A 13,203-nucleotide genomic window follows, 5' to 3' on the forward strand; every position below is an offset into this window, starting at 1 on the left:
CTGGCCAAGGTAATGTGGTGATGTTCTGTTGTTGGAGGTAACCTGTAACGATCCTGGCCCTGTGACATCTTGCGTTGTCATCCTGGAAGATGAAACGGCGGCCATGACGTCGTGCGAACGGCACAACATGGACTGCCAAGATGTTGTCCCGGTAGTACTGGCCTGTAACACGCCCTGCAACAACATGTAAAGCCGTTCTTCCAGCAACAGTGATGCCTCCCCACACCATAACAGAACCACCCCCAAATCGATCATGTCTGATGACGTTAACGTCTTGGAAGCGCTCGTTTCGACGACGCCACACCCTCCTACATCTGTCCAAAAAATCAACAGTGAACCTTGACTCATCTGAAAACATCACATTGCTCCAGCGTCGATTATCCCAGTGTTGACGATCCCTACACCAACGACGTCTTGCCTGAATGTGATGATCTCTCAAACAAGGGATCACGCGAGGACGTCGGGCGCGAAGGTGACCCCTATGCAGTCGATTCCGAATCGTCTGGCCACTCACTCTCACACCAGTGTCTGTTTGAAGACGAGCGCTGATCTGATTTGCTGTGATGACACGATTTCTCAAGGCCAAGGTACGGATAAATCGATCCTGGGCTTGAGTTGTCGCCCTTGGTCGACCTGAGCGTGGTCTGTCCTGTACAGATTGTGTATCACGGTATCTGGACCATAGCCTGCTTATGACAGACTGAGAAACATTCATCATCCGCGCCACAACCGCCTGTGTTGTGCCGATCTGTAGCATGCCAAGGGCACGTAACCTTTCATTTTGGGTAAGCCGACGCATATCAAAATTTGTTTTCTGGTCACTAAAACAATTAAACTGATGTTTCCACCCTGGAATTCAATGCCACAATGACTGTAACATTCAAAGTCAGAGTCGTGCAAATCTTGGGTTGGACCCCCATGATGATCACAAGCATCACCTGCATTCCATGCGGTAGCTATTGGTGCGTTTGGGCGTCACATGTAACTGGAAATGTTTCTTCTGTTAGGTTCTATAGTGACTTTTTTCGTAGTCATTTGCATATTTTAGTATTATGCCCCCAAAATCAAATATCCCCTACTTTTTTTGAATAGTATATATAGTGTTTATCTGTTCGTGAAACAAAACCTAATGATTTTCTTCAATGTTTTCTGAACAGTTAAAGTTATCTGATTACAGATACTTGTTTTGCGTATGTTAGTGTAATGAAGTTTGTTGCCTGGCAACCAATTTTTTTAAAAACTTTGAAGTATGTTATGCAGAGTAACTGCTCTTGTCCACAAAATATTTAAATTCTCTATACGCTATGCAATTTTTCAGATTTCTGTTTTCAATCTAGCAGTTATTGGGAATGTGGAATGCTATAAAAATTTAGATTGGTGCATTTGCATCGCCTTTGTCTTGTAATCACATTTAATTATACATTGATTTTTACTGGCATACACAATACTTTAAACTTATATATTGAAATTATGTATAACAAAGAAGTTAATTCTATATTCTTCGAATCTTTAGAACTTCATTTAATAGAGAGGAGTTGAAACTTCTTAACATTTTACACATATTTGTGAAGTATTTACCGCAATGTGCTGGAATTCTATTCAATTTAATTACGGAGTGTGTAAGACAATGAAAAATGTAAAATTGCAACCAAGACATGTTGAGTCATCTCTTAATACTTAATATAATTCTATTTAGTTGAAGTATAAGTTTTTTGAAAGTGATATCAAATTAGATTTTGATGCAGTTTTAGAACACAGGGCTGTCATCTTTTAAAATTTAATGTTTTAATTCTCTTTCTTCTATGTAATCGTATCTCTCTGCACGCTGTGTGAGTATGTCATGGTGTAAATTTGAAATACATGTAGTATACAAGTTTACATTCTGCAAGGTCTGCACTAATTAAAAAGATTTTGCCTGCAGCTGTAGTAAGTATATAATGATTGACATGGAGGAGAAGGTGTAGAATAATAGCATACAGATGTCAGAGATATTTAATAACAATAAATAATAGATAGGTATACCCATGTACATCTAAGACAAGAAATTAATTATCTTGTTAAATTATTAGTTACAATGGTAGGTACATCGAGATCCTCTATAACATAGGGTCTTTGATGATTTTCTAATACTCTCCAGGCCTTGATGGTTTCATGTAGTCTTGTTACTTATAAAGTATGCAACCAATAATAGTTGTTCATTTATATTTGTTTGTCAGGATATACATGTATTATAAGTTGGTCGAGGATTGAGGTAAGACTATTCAGAGTGTATATCAATTTTCATTGAAATGTGGTCGTATACTGTAGTTGCCCCCGTCCACCCGCCTGTCGATTCGGCGTTCACAATTGCTTGTGGACACTCTAGAGGCTAAAGTTAATATCCGATTGCCTTTAAATTTATACACAGTGTTTAAGGTCATGAGACAAAGAAGCATATTGATTTGCAGCAATTTCCGATATTTACTGCGAGAGTTATGTATCACTTTTTGAACAATCTTGTGGATGCTCTAGAGGCTAAAGTTAATATCCGATTGACTTCAAATTTATACACAGTGTTTAAGGTCATAAGACGAAGGAGTCTATTGATCGCTTTGAAATATCTTGTGGATACTCTATAGAGGCTAAAGTTAATATCCGATTAAATATAAGTTAATATAAATTGTTTATGGTCGTGAGACAAACAATCGAAACACATTCTAATGTTTTCGGATAATTACTCATGGGTTATTACTCATAATCAGATTTTCATGTGTTGTAAATGTTCTCATTACTGACAAAAGAAAAAATATGCAACAACACTATGACGACTTACCTGCTGTGGGCGTTTTGTTGCCTGGCAACCTGTCTTTTATCATAGAGTTGATAGACATTTAAGTGGTAATCGCTAGGTCTAAAAGGTTTTCATAATCTTTGGTGCAGCTGCAGAAGTGCTTATCTTAAGTTTTTCAAACTTTTCAGGAGACAAAAAACTTGCGGAACTGTGTTACAGTCTCTGCGTGAATTGCATTTTTATATGGCCACATTATATCCCAAAGATCTTTGTTCCTTTCGATATTGATGTATAGCGGATTATGATCCCTGATTGTACAAAATGTCATGTTGTTAATTTGCGTACACACTAGTGGTCACAATTTTTATCTGATTTTGATGGAACTTAAAATTTATGTTTGTAACCCAAAGATTTCGGTTCCATTTGATATTGGCACATATCGGACTATAACTTCCTGGATTATGACCCCTGATTGTACAAAGAATCCATGTTAAAATGTAGGCCACTCAGATTAATTATTTAACATTTAATTAACAAAACAAAATCCAAATATCCATGGTAAATAGCATCCTGGTTTCAATTCAGTCCTATTAGAAAGAGGCCTGTCAAAAGGTTTTAGCCAATATTATATGTCACGCTGGCTGAAGATACCAAATTTTGAATTCATTATGTCTTTTTGTAGTGTGTAAATACTGAACAGAATTGAACCATTTTTGGACTGATATTCTTTATAAAGATTCAAAAATCACAATATTGTAGTTTGCAAAGACTATGTTAATTTATAATGCTAACATTTTTTAACAATGATCATTTAGGTAACTCGTATATAGGAATATTTTGATAAATGTGAAGTATTACACAGTTTTAATAGTTGATTTGAAAGGCCTATAATTTGATCATATAAATCTGCATGTGGAATGATTTAACGATCCTTAATCAAATGGATATTTTATTTTGAATGATGGGGAAAAAATAGCGGTGTATCAATGAAATTTATCTAAAACCTTTTCCTTGATTAAAAGGAATAAAAAAAAAATACAGATCTCTAATTTAATTATTCACTGGCTATATTAGATTATATCAGTAGAAATTGTCTCCTTATCTAACTAGTTGAACATCTAATGCTAGCAAAGTGAATTAGGTATTTGTATGTTTATCAGTATTTAGATGTCACTGGTTTTAAAATACCATGTACCTTGTTGTACACTAAAATATTTCGAAAAAACAATGAAATTAACCATGAAGGGTTCAGATCTTGCTGTTACAATAAAATGAGTGAAATATGTTCAATGTATATTGAATAGCTTTTCTATTCAGTTTTATCTGTATAAAGACTGAGCTGGAACATCTGTATATAAAAAGCCTATTGATTGTCATTTGAGGGATTTTGAAACTGTGAAAGTTGAACCTGTTAAAGGAAAATCAGTCCTAAAATTGTTGATTTTTGTAAGTATTTACAAAGATGTATAAGCAGTTGAAAATTTTTCAACATTTGAAATCAATCAAAGGTCTCTTTTTTTATCTAATTGAATCACAGCCGGAAGATTATATGCCATTGATATTTTGGTCTGTTTTCATAATTAAATATTGTGAAATGGTCGAGAGCGAGACATTAAGTAATATATTGTAACAACAAGATGGCCGTGGGCCTGAGTTTTTTTACAATATATTACGCAATGTCTTAAGCTCGAGACCATTAAACGACTTAAAATATAGACACTCTGCATCTTCTTTTATAATGAAATACGTCACACGAGTCCAATATTTCACTAATATAAATAATGTACGATTGGCAAGTTGCACATACGATTATTTGAAATAATGGCACACCAACATCAAAGGGTGATGTCACATCTGTATTTTAAGTGTTAATAAATATAATCAATTTAAGGTGGATTAAGCCATGAAAAATTAGATAACTAATGTACTAATGGGATCAATTACTTGAAGAAAATATGTAGGTAATGTCATAATTTTATAACTAGTTCTGCAACTTGTTAGTAAATTTCTAAAAATCCATCGGTTATACTTTAAATAAAAAATATAGATTCTAGTCACTCATAAAATATGTAGACAAGAAATTGAATAGGACATTTTGAAGGTGTTTATTTTGTGCCATCTGTAGAAGAAATATTGCTTTATTTATCTGTGATGTGTGAGGCAACCATGGCTTGTCAGATATAAAATTACAGAGAACCATTTTTCGATTTTATATGAGAGAGGCAATAGTTGGTGGGTTGTAAGATTTATGTACAAGATTATATATACATTGACAGTTGTAGTCTGGTTGGTAAAAACCACATGGCTTCATAGTGGCACTAATAGACAAGATATGTTCATTCCTATGGTTGGTATTTTCTTATGAATGGGGTATTATGGTGTTATGGCTGGATATCTTCCTGCAATTAAATAGTGAGTACTTTTGTTTGGTTTTATCATGGACCGTATGGTATTATTATGACTGTTATTGGCTCACATACTTTTCATCTTTTTATTTTGGTATATAAGCGATGGTGTTTTGGATGTATTGTGTATGTCGAATTCTTTGATTTAATGAGTTGTTTGGATTAGTGATTATACAAGCTCTATATGATTAAAATTTGGTGGCAATAGATTAAATGGAAATTTTATTTTCACTACACTACATGTATATCTCAACGTCAATGTGGCTTTGTATAGTGATGTAAAATTTTAAACAAAAGACAGATTTTCATCTCACAAAATCAAATAACACATAAAAAGACAATTATACGACTGACAACTGAGTTTAATTGTATTTGACAAAAATAAAATAGGGATTTCCAAGCTATCACAGACTATTATGGACCATTTTCAAACCAGGTTCCCACTGGTAATTATTATGATAAATAAGTGACATTTTAGTGCATTTAATTGTTTATCTGGAAAAGAAACACATTTCTCCTTTATTATTAACTCCCAGACAATATTCAGTGAACTCTGGGGAAAACCAACTTAACATTATGATTGTATGTTCTATGGTAGATCTGTGTGGTCGTAAAAATGTTATACCTGGAATCAACAGATTTGGTTAGCAATAAATGGTATTGATTATAGCCAAAAGTCCAAGACCCAAAGTTAGTCTTAAAGGAGCTAAGTCGCTAATATTTGGGACCTTGAAATTGACACAAATGGGTCGCGACGCATATAATAATGTAATATGAATGTATATAAACTGATTTACATTTAATTGTTTCCATTTTTACTCTTAATTTCAAATTGAATGGCAATCTCTAGCGTCTGGTTATTCAAGTCTACACCGATAGTATTTATTGCAAATGCTCTCCAGATAAGAATATGACTTCACCGTTTGACATGATCATGAAATATGTCTAGCCTCATTCTTTGATTCCCTTGTTACAAATGGCACTGAAATACATTATGGTTAAGATTCGTGTATCAATGGTAAAATGTTTGTCTTAAATATTGGATATCAGAAGCCCATCTTTTCCCTGTAAGATCACAACATCAATGTTGATTTAAATTGACAAATAATTCGTGTTTTCAATGTCGAATACTTTGGATGATATTGAGTTAGAGACTTAGCTACTTTAACTCTGCCCCCTTATAAATTAGCATCATATTTGTAGGCAACATTGTTCATCAGTTTATTGATTCTTAATTAAAAACAGTTGTTCAAAAATTATTTATGGAATATGTTGAGCATAATAAAACTGCATAGATGATGGAAAATATGTTTGGTTCATCATCATAGTGTATAAGAACTGTTGGCTTTTACTAACTCTGCAAACATCATCTCTTGACCTATAATAATAATAATAATAATAATGAAAATATTTGAATCAATATATCAAGTCTATATTGCCTGTCAACTCCATTCCACGTTCATGGTTTATTGTTCTTTTTCTAATGCATAGAGAAGTAATCAATAGAAAAATACCTTGTGTCTGGCCTGAACATATAATACTTGACTCTCACTCACAGATTAAAATAAGTGAGTGTGTCAGATTGTTATGCATTATTGCCGTATTTTGTAGAATTTAAGGTATGTGTGTTTTGTTGGATTTTTTTTATTTAGACTATGCAATCTAGATATAAATTTGTTTATTTACAGCATTTTAGTAACAAACATGAATAATTTGATAGACATGTGTAGGAGGAATCAATTAAGTGAAACTATTTAATTGCAAAAATGGTGATAAACTATATTTAGAGGTGAAATGGTAAAACTACTTTGTAGTTGAAACATCATGATTTGAATGTAATTAATAATGACTGAAATCTTATTTAATTTTTTATATTTAGAAAATGAGGCAATGTTTCTTTTTAAAATACATTATGTGCCATGAATGGTACACTATTTACTTTCTTTTATATTTAAATGAAAGCTGTAGTAGTATGCTGGTCCATAAGTTCTATTAAACTTTTGACCACTTAAAAATCTGAATATAGTAAACATACATACATACCGGTATTCTCAATCATCTTGCGCCAAGATTATGTTTTGGGGGCCTGAACATAATGTTATACATTAATAGCTATGAATACAAAGGAAACTCATCATACGTGAGAACTGATCCTGGCATTTATGTAGGTTAATAATAGATGAAAATAGAAATGTATTGACAGTATCATTATAAAGATGTTATCTTATCGTGATCAGTTGATTAGATCCTTTTGTAATATCTGTATTTGAGAATATTAAGTCAGTCAACTGCCATGATAGGAATAAGAGCTCTTGTTGTATAGGAAATTAACTTATATCAAAGCATTCACCCGATTGTAGAATTTATTATCTAATCACCACTGATGTTGAGATGTCGCATGAATGTTTAAATACATGGTCGCTGTCATGTTTAATCATGTGACGTGAAAGGTGAGGCAATCGACTGGTGAACTGGGCGGAGAATTCGCCTAATGTTTCTCAGGGGCGTGCTGGCAGGGAGTTTAGGAGGACAGTGTCCTACCAGGCCCCCATTAAACAATAAGTCCACCCGTATAAGCGGGCCCTCCTGAGAGCTCTAATTTTCACGCGGAATCACCTCAAAAAATTGAGAGTGCGCACGCGAAAAATCATACATACACAACGATTAGTAAAATATATTATGCTGACGTGCAAATGTCTGTCACCTTAAGGTGAAATGGTCTTTGATACATGTATTCATGCCTCGATATGTATAAGATGCAATTTATTATTTGGATAGAAATACATTGTATTAGCCAGAGGCGGATTCAATGGGGGGCGCGAGGGCACCCCCCCCCCCCCCTAATTTTCGACAGTGCCCTTTTTAACTGCTGAAAGTGCCTTTTGTCAGACTCAAATATGTCCGTTCCCAACCCGTTGTAGGGATCCCAAATGATTCAAACCATCGACTCAAACACACCAGTCTGGGAAATAGCTCTTGGATTGGCTACAAATGCAAGGAAATGACGGATAATTTTCTTGGGGACCTCCCCCCCCCCCCCCCCTCAGCGGCGTGCCCCGTCTCCGCGGTCAATGCCTTCATTTTGCAGCGCCCCCCCTTTTCAAAATTCCTAGATCCGCCCCTGTTAGCATTATATTAAGCAGACCTGTCTTGTGTAGTACAGTAGTATGTCTTATAGTCAAAATAGCAGCATAAATTTGGAAAATATGATACCTAGATTTCTCCCAGAAGTGCTTGCAAAACGCGTTTCCTGGGGGGGAGAACCTCCTCAGACCTCCCTACCAGTGGCGCTAGCACGCCCCCGATGTGTCTACTCATTCGGCTGCAATTTGGCACCGAATAATTTGGTCAGTAAGTGTGTCCACCGCTTTAGAAATAGTTGAAAAGTACAGTAGGCACGCCATAGTTTTATCTCCTGGTGTTATTGAATAGTCATCTGCCAGACTTGTGCTTTATATTAAAATATTTTATTCTTATTTTTTTGTTACTTTACTATTTATAATCGCTTTTAGTGTATAACAGGGTTGTAGTCGAAGGTGGGCGACTGTGGTCATTGCCCACAGAGTTCCTTAACTATACTACTGGGCTTTTCTATAATTTAAAGTTCCTTGGTAATAAGAAATATCATATTTTATGTTAAAAATAAGTTTTCAGGTTGCACTGCATGACCTAAAGTATCCTTGAGGGAATATATTTTAATCCACAATGATCATGATCATATGACTACTATATTATATTAACTACATTTTGGTAATATTACTCAAGGAAAACAAATGATCTGTGAAATAGTAATTTAAAACCTATTGATTAAGACAATGGGTGTCTGTATAGAGTCCACCTGGATAATTTTTAATTGAGATGACTTTTGTTTCACCAAGCAGAAAAAAGAATTACCAGATTATAATGTTGTTCGCTGTGATTTATAGAGGCAATTGTCAAACTTTCATACCTTTTAAAGTATATGAATCAGTTTGTAACAACCTTCTGCTAATAATAAATGGCATAATAATGGTTAATATATGAGAAATGACAAGTAGATCTAGGATAGAGTCAGAGATTAACATCATTACTCCATCTTTGCTGCTGGCTACAGACATAGAGATTGATACATTATATATATTAGGATATTAATGTTTATTGTGCTAACAAGAAATTTATTGGCTAACAGAAAACTGGGTTATCACAAATGTATTCTGTTGTACTTTTACATTAGTACTGTGTACAGTATGATTTAATAACTACAGATATATGAATTTAATACATAGATGAAATATAAAGTTATGAATGCTAAGATCAGACTAATTTAGAGGTAGGTAGATGTGTAGCATGAATGATTTACCTGTTGAGACCCACCATGTTGGTTCATGATATTTATTGTTCTACTGACTGTATATGGAGAGCTAATTAATACATTTGCTTAGTGTTTCTGTATCCTGAATCAAAATGAAATAACAAAAATAATAGCCATCCCTTTGAATTATATAAATTTGTAGCGGTTTATAACTTTGTTGTCAATACTTTAATGCTTTGGAAATAAGCATTGATGATGGCAACTTGTCAGAATCATGTTTTTTGTGTAATAATGGCCTGTGGTCGGACTACTGCTACAGGTATGTACTTTCTTTCTATACACCCACATTTTTATACTGGAATAGTTAGCATTGATGATTCTGATTGATTTTGATTGTTTTCAGAAAGTACTTCCTTTTATATTGCCCTTTGACTTATGATTGTTGATTAACAGATGTATATGGTACCATTGTACTCTAACTATAGTGTCAAGTTCTTGAATAAAAGTAGCATCATTATTTTCAGTACAGGCCTTTAGTCTTATAAAAGCTGCTAGTAGGTGTGTTTCTAGAAGAATTTGTACTTAGATTTGTGTGTGATATTTGAAAATATTATCTGGACTGGTTTTAGAAGGCATATTTTTTGTTCTGTGAATGTGAAATAAAGAAAGTGTGCCCCTCCTTCTTTCTGCCTTCAGTAACATGTAAACAACATGATGTTTCTATTACACACACATATATACTCTCTATAGAATATTGTTGCTTTGATATAAATATACCCTATATTAAAGAATATTCCCAACGAATATGACTGATAACACTTATAAAGGCTTGTTGCTTTTTTTTAACAGTATCATATCATCTTTTCCTAGTTCTGTCAAAGCACTTAAAATTGGGATAAAATGGAAATGCCAGCTGTCAAAATAATATCTATATTCTAGATTATTTGACAAGAGTTTCCCATGGACATATTAATGACAAAATACTCCATATAACATATTATTATACCCTTTCAACTTCAATATTGCTGATGTTTTTAAGTACTTCATAAGTTCATAGCACAGAGCTGATGACAAATTTATTGTTAATTTCTTTAAGAAAAGTCAACACTCTTGTAATAAGTACTAGGACTAAGTATTTCTTTACAAGTCTACATTTGCATTCTCATGTTTATTCATATGTGTTATACCTTTTTTTACAACATGATTAGATAAACATTTATGTTAATATTATGATTTTGTGCCAAAGTTTTTGTCATTTACCAATATGCATGGAAGTTTTATTGTAAAGCATGAACATGTTATGAAATATTATACAGGTTGCTTTTTTCTGTCACAAGATATACCAGATATCCAAATTGCAATAAGATTTCAGAGAATTCAATTATAACAAGTAAACAACATCTTTATGCACTTGCTTCAGAAGCATGAAATTTTGGAAGGCAGTATTTTTGGTTGATGTTATAAGCAAAGCTATGTGTATGATTTTGTTAAAATGGGTTATACTACTGTTTAATTAAGTCTCTTTTCTGTGCTCCCAATTAATTATAAGCTGTTGAACCTGAACAAATATTTTTTAACCCATTCCATTGGATCACAGTAGCTCTTGAGGAAAAGAAATATTTAGCAGGTACTTCAAGAAATATTGACTGGTGGGGATAAAAAAAACCAGTAGATGACAATAATGTGTGGATGATTAGTGGTTGGTCCATTGTAGGTTGTGTGAAACCTTTGTGGAGGGGTGAATTTGTAATTTCAAACCACCCGCCTGCACACCATTGAAAAAGGGGGGAAACCAAATTTGAATTTTATTTAGCACGTATACACCATAAAACTATGTGTCTTCATTTCCCTGAATAAAACTTTAAAGATTCCTACCTGAATACAACCTATGCCCACTCTGATTAAACACGCTGGACAAATTGTTCTAGTCTTAGCTCAAAAACCACACCATAGCTGTTCATTGTGGTAGAGAGCATGTGTAAGCGTATTTGACTTCTATTGGCAATTGTTTTTGTGAAGTGTGAAAAAGAAATATGGAAATCAAAACAATACAAATCAGTTTACCTGAATAGCAGCAATCAGCATAAGCAAGAAATACAACATTCTTCTGTTCAACAGTGTTTTTAAATAAAAGCCCAAAATTTCAAACATCTCTTCAAGAACAGCGTTTGTCTGAACAGTTTCCAAGAGACATTTTACTATCTCGTTTTGAAAGGACCTCATTTTCCGTAAAACAAAATTCTGATTTAGTTCCCTTCATCAACTTTTTCATGACAGGTATGGTATGAAGTATGTCTTACCTGTTTAACACTGCCTTGTTAGAGAGGACAAACATTTTGACCAAACTGTTGGGATGTTGGTGGGCAAGTGACAATCATGGTCACATCACATGTTACATACTTCCAGGTGGAGGTCATAGTTGTGAACAGTAACTCTTGAGGCAAAGAATTGTTTAACAGGTGCTGGAAGAAATATTGGTCTTGAAGTAAAACATTACATTATATATATATATATATATATATATATATATTATGGATAACAAACTTTTCAAGACTGTACAGATTACAGTTCTAGTCAGATGTTTTTCAAAGACACAGGATTCACTTGTTTGTAAATGAAATGGGGTTTAAATTCCTACTGTTCTGCTCCTAACCTGGGCTAATGAAGACGGGCATATGCCACACAGTGTGCTATGAAGGAAATTTTGCTCGGGCAGCGGCACTATCGCCTACTCTTATATCGAATTCCAACTGCCAAGGGATCTTTTACGTGCATTCCAATGTATACACGGGACCTCAGTTTTCCGTCTCATCCGAAGGACTAGATAGCTGTCCTTGTCAGGCCCTCCGTCCTGCATCACTGACAAGGGGGAACCACGCCGGAAAATCTGAATGAACTTTCTTGGCCAATGCAGGGATCGAACACCCGACCTCCAGGCTAGCAAGCCAGCATCTTACCCACTTAGCCAAGTGATCCCCTCCACTTGTTTGTAATAAAGAACACTGTTGAAATAAGTTTTTGATGGACTGTTTTAAAACTTGGTGGGATTGTTCATTAGAGGTTTAGGAAGAACCCTATCAAATTTCAAAATAATCTTCATAGATTTATATTCCAATTCATATTTTTACTTTCAAATTTTGTGAATGCGATATTTATTATTTGGGCCAAAGTAAGAACCTTATCTAAATTTGCATCTCCCTGTTTATGTCAAATTTTTTGAAATTTTGTTAATGTGATACAGGAGAGATTTCTTGAAATTTTGTTTTAAAACTAAGTGAGGTTACTCTTTGTGGCATAAAAAGGAATCCGATATTTCAGAATTTTTGAATCTCAAGTTTCAAATGTGATTTTCTTCCCATGCACGGTTTGCAATGGTAATAATAAAACTTGTTCATTGTTGCATAAGAAAGAACCGTGTCAAATCTCAGAAGTTTTGGATATTCAAACATTTAACATACATAATCTGCCTATTGCAGGTCTTTCTTTGGGCCTTAAATGTTATATAAATTATTAATTAAATTAGACATTAATTAATAAAAAAGACTGTAATCAACTCTCAATGGCATCTTATGTGTCAGATTTTCACTGGATTTGAATCTGATTTGCTGCTCAACGCTCAGTAATGATGACCGAGGCTAGGCCTAAAATTCTATCGCAAATATTTTGGTTCAGAGTTAAGCAATTTGACTGAAATTTTCAGCCACATTACATTATCTAGTTTTTAACTATTATAGTGA

The 13,203-nt window shown here is 34.0% G+C and overlaps 1 protein-coding gene and 1 long non-coding RNA gene across 9 annotated transcripts in view; one reads left to right on the forward strand and one right to left on the reverse strand.

Annotated features, from left to right (window-relative positions):
• Positions 1-13,203, forward strand: part of LOC126819178 (heparan sulfate glucosamine 3-O-sulfotransferase 5) — a 139,673-nt gene that overhangs the window by 124,384 nt on the left and 2,086 nt on the right. Inside the window, exon 1 of one of the 6 annotated variants that reach the window (XM_050547067.2) lies at positions 5,051-5,182. The exons of 3 other annotated variants lie outside the window; for them this stretch is intronic. The gene's annotated coding sequence lies outside the window, so the exon portion shown is untranslated. Of the gene's footprint in view, positions 1-5,050; positions 5,183-6,689; positions 6,795-9,342; positions 9,485-13,203 lie in introns of those variants that run through there. 2 more of the 6 variants (XM_050547071.2, XM_050547069.2) reach the window with 2 other exon arrangements.
• The window catches only part of LOC126819182 (uncharacterized), a 69,705-nt gene continuing 62,220 nt past the window's right edge, over positions 5,719-13,203 (reverse strand). For all 3 annotated transcript variants that reach the window (XR_007679538.2, XR_007679539.2, XR_007679540.2), the window contains exons 2-3: positions 11,767-11,928; positions 5,719-6,553 (exon numbers count right to left, since the gene is read on the reverse strand). This is a non-coding gene — a long non-coding RNA (uncharacterized LOC126819182). The remainder of the gene's footprint in view (positions 6,554-11,766; positions 11,929-13,203) is intronic.

Source organism: Patella vulgata, chromosome 4 (genome assembly GCF_932274485.2).
Source record: "Patella vulgata chromosome 4, xgPatVulg1.2, whole genome shotgun sequence".
In the NCBI taxonomy this organism is placed as follows: Eukaryota; Metazoa; Mollusca; class Gastropoda; family Patellidae; genus Patella; species Patella vulgata.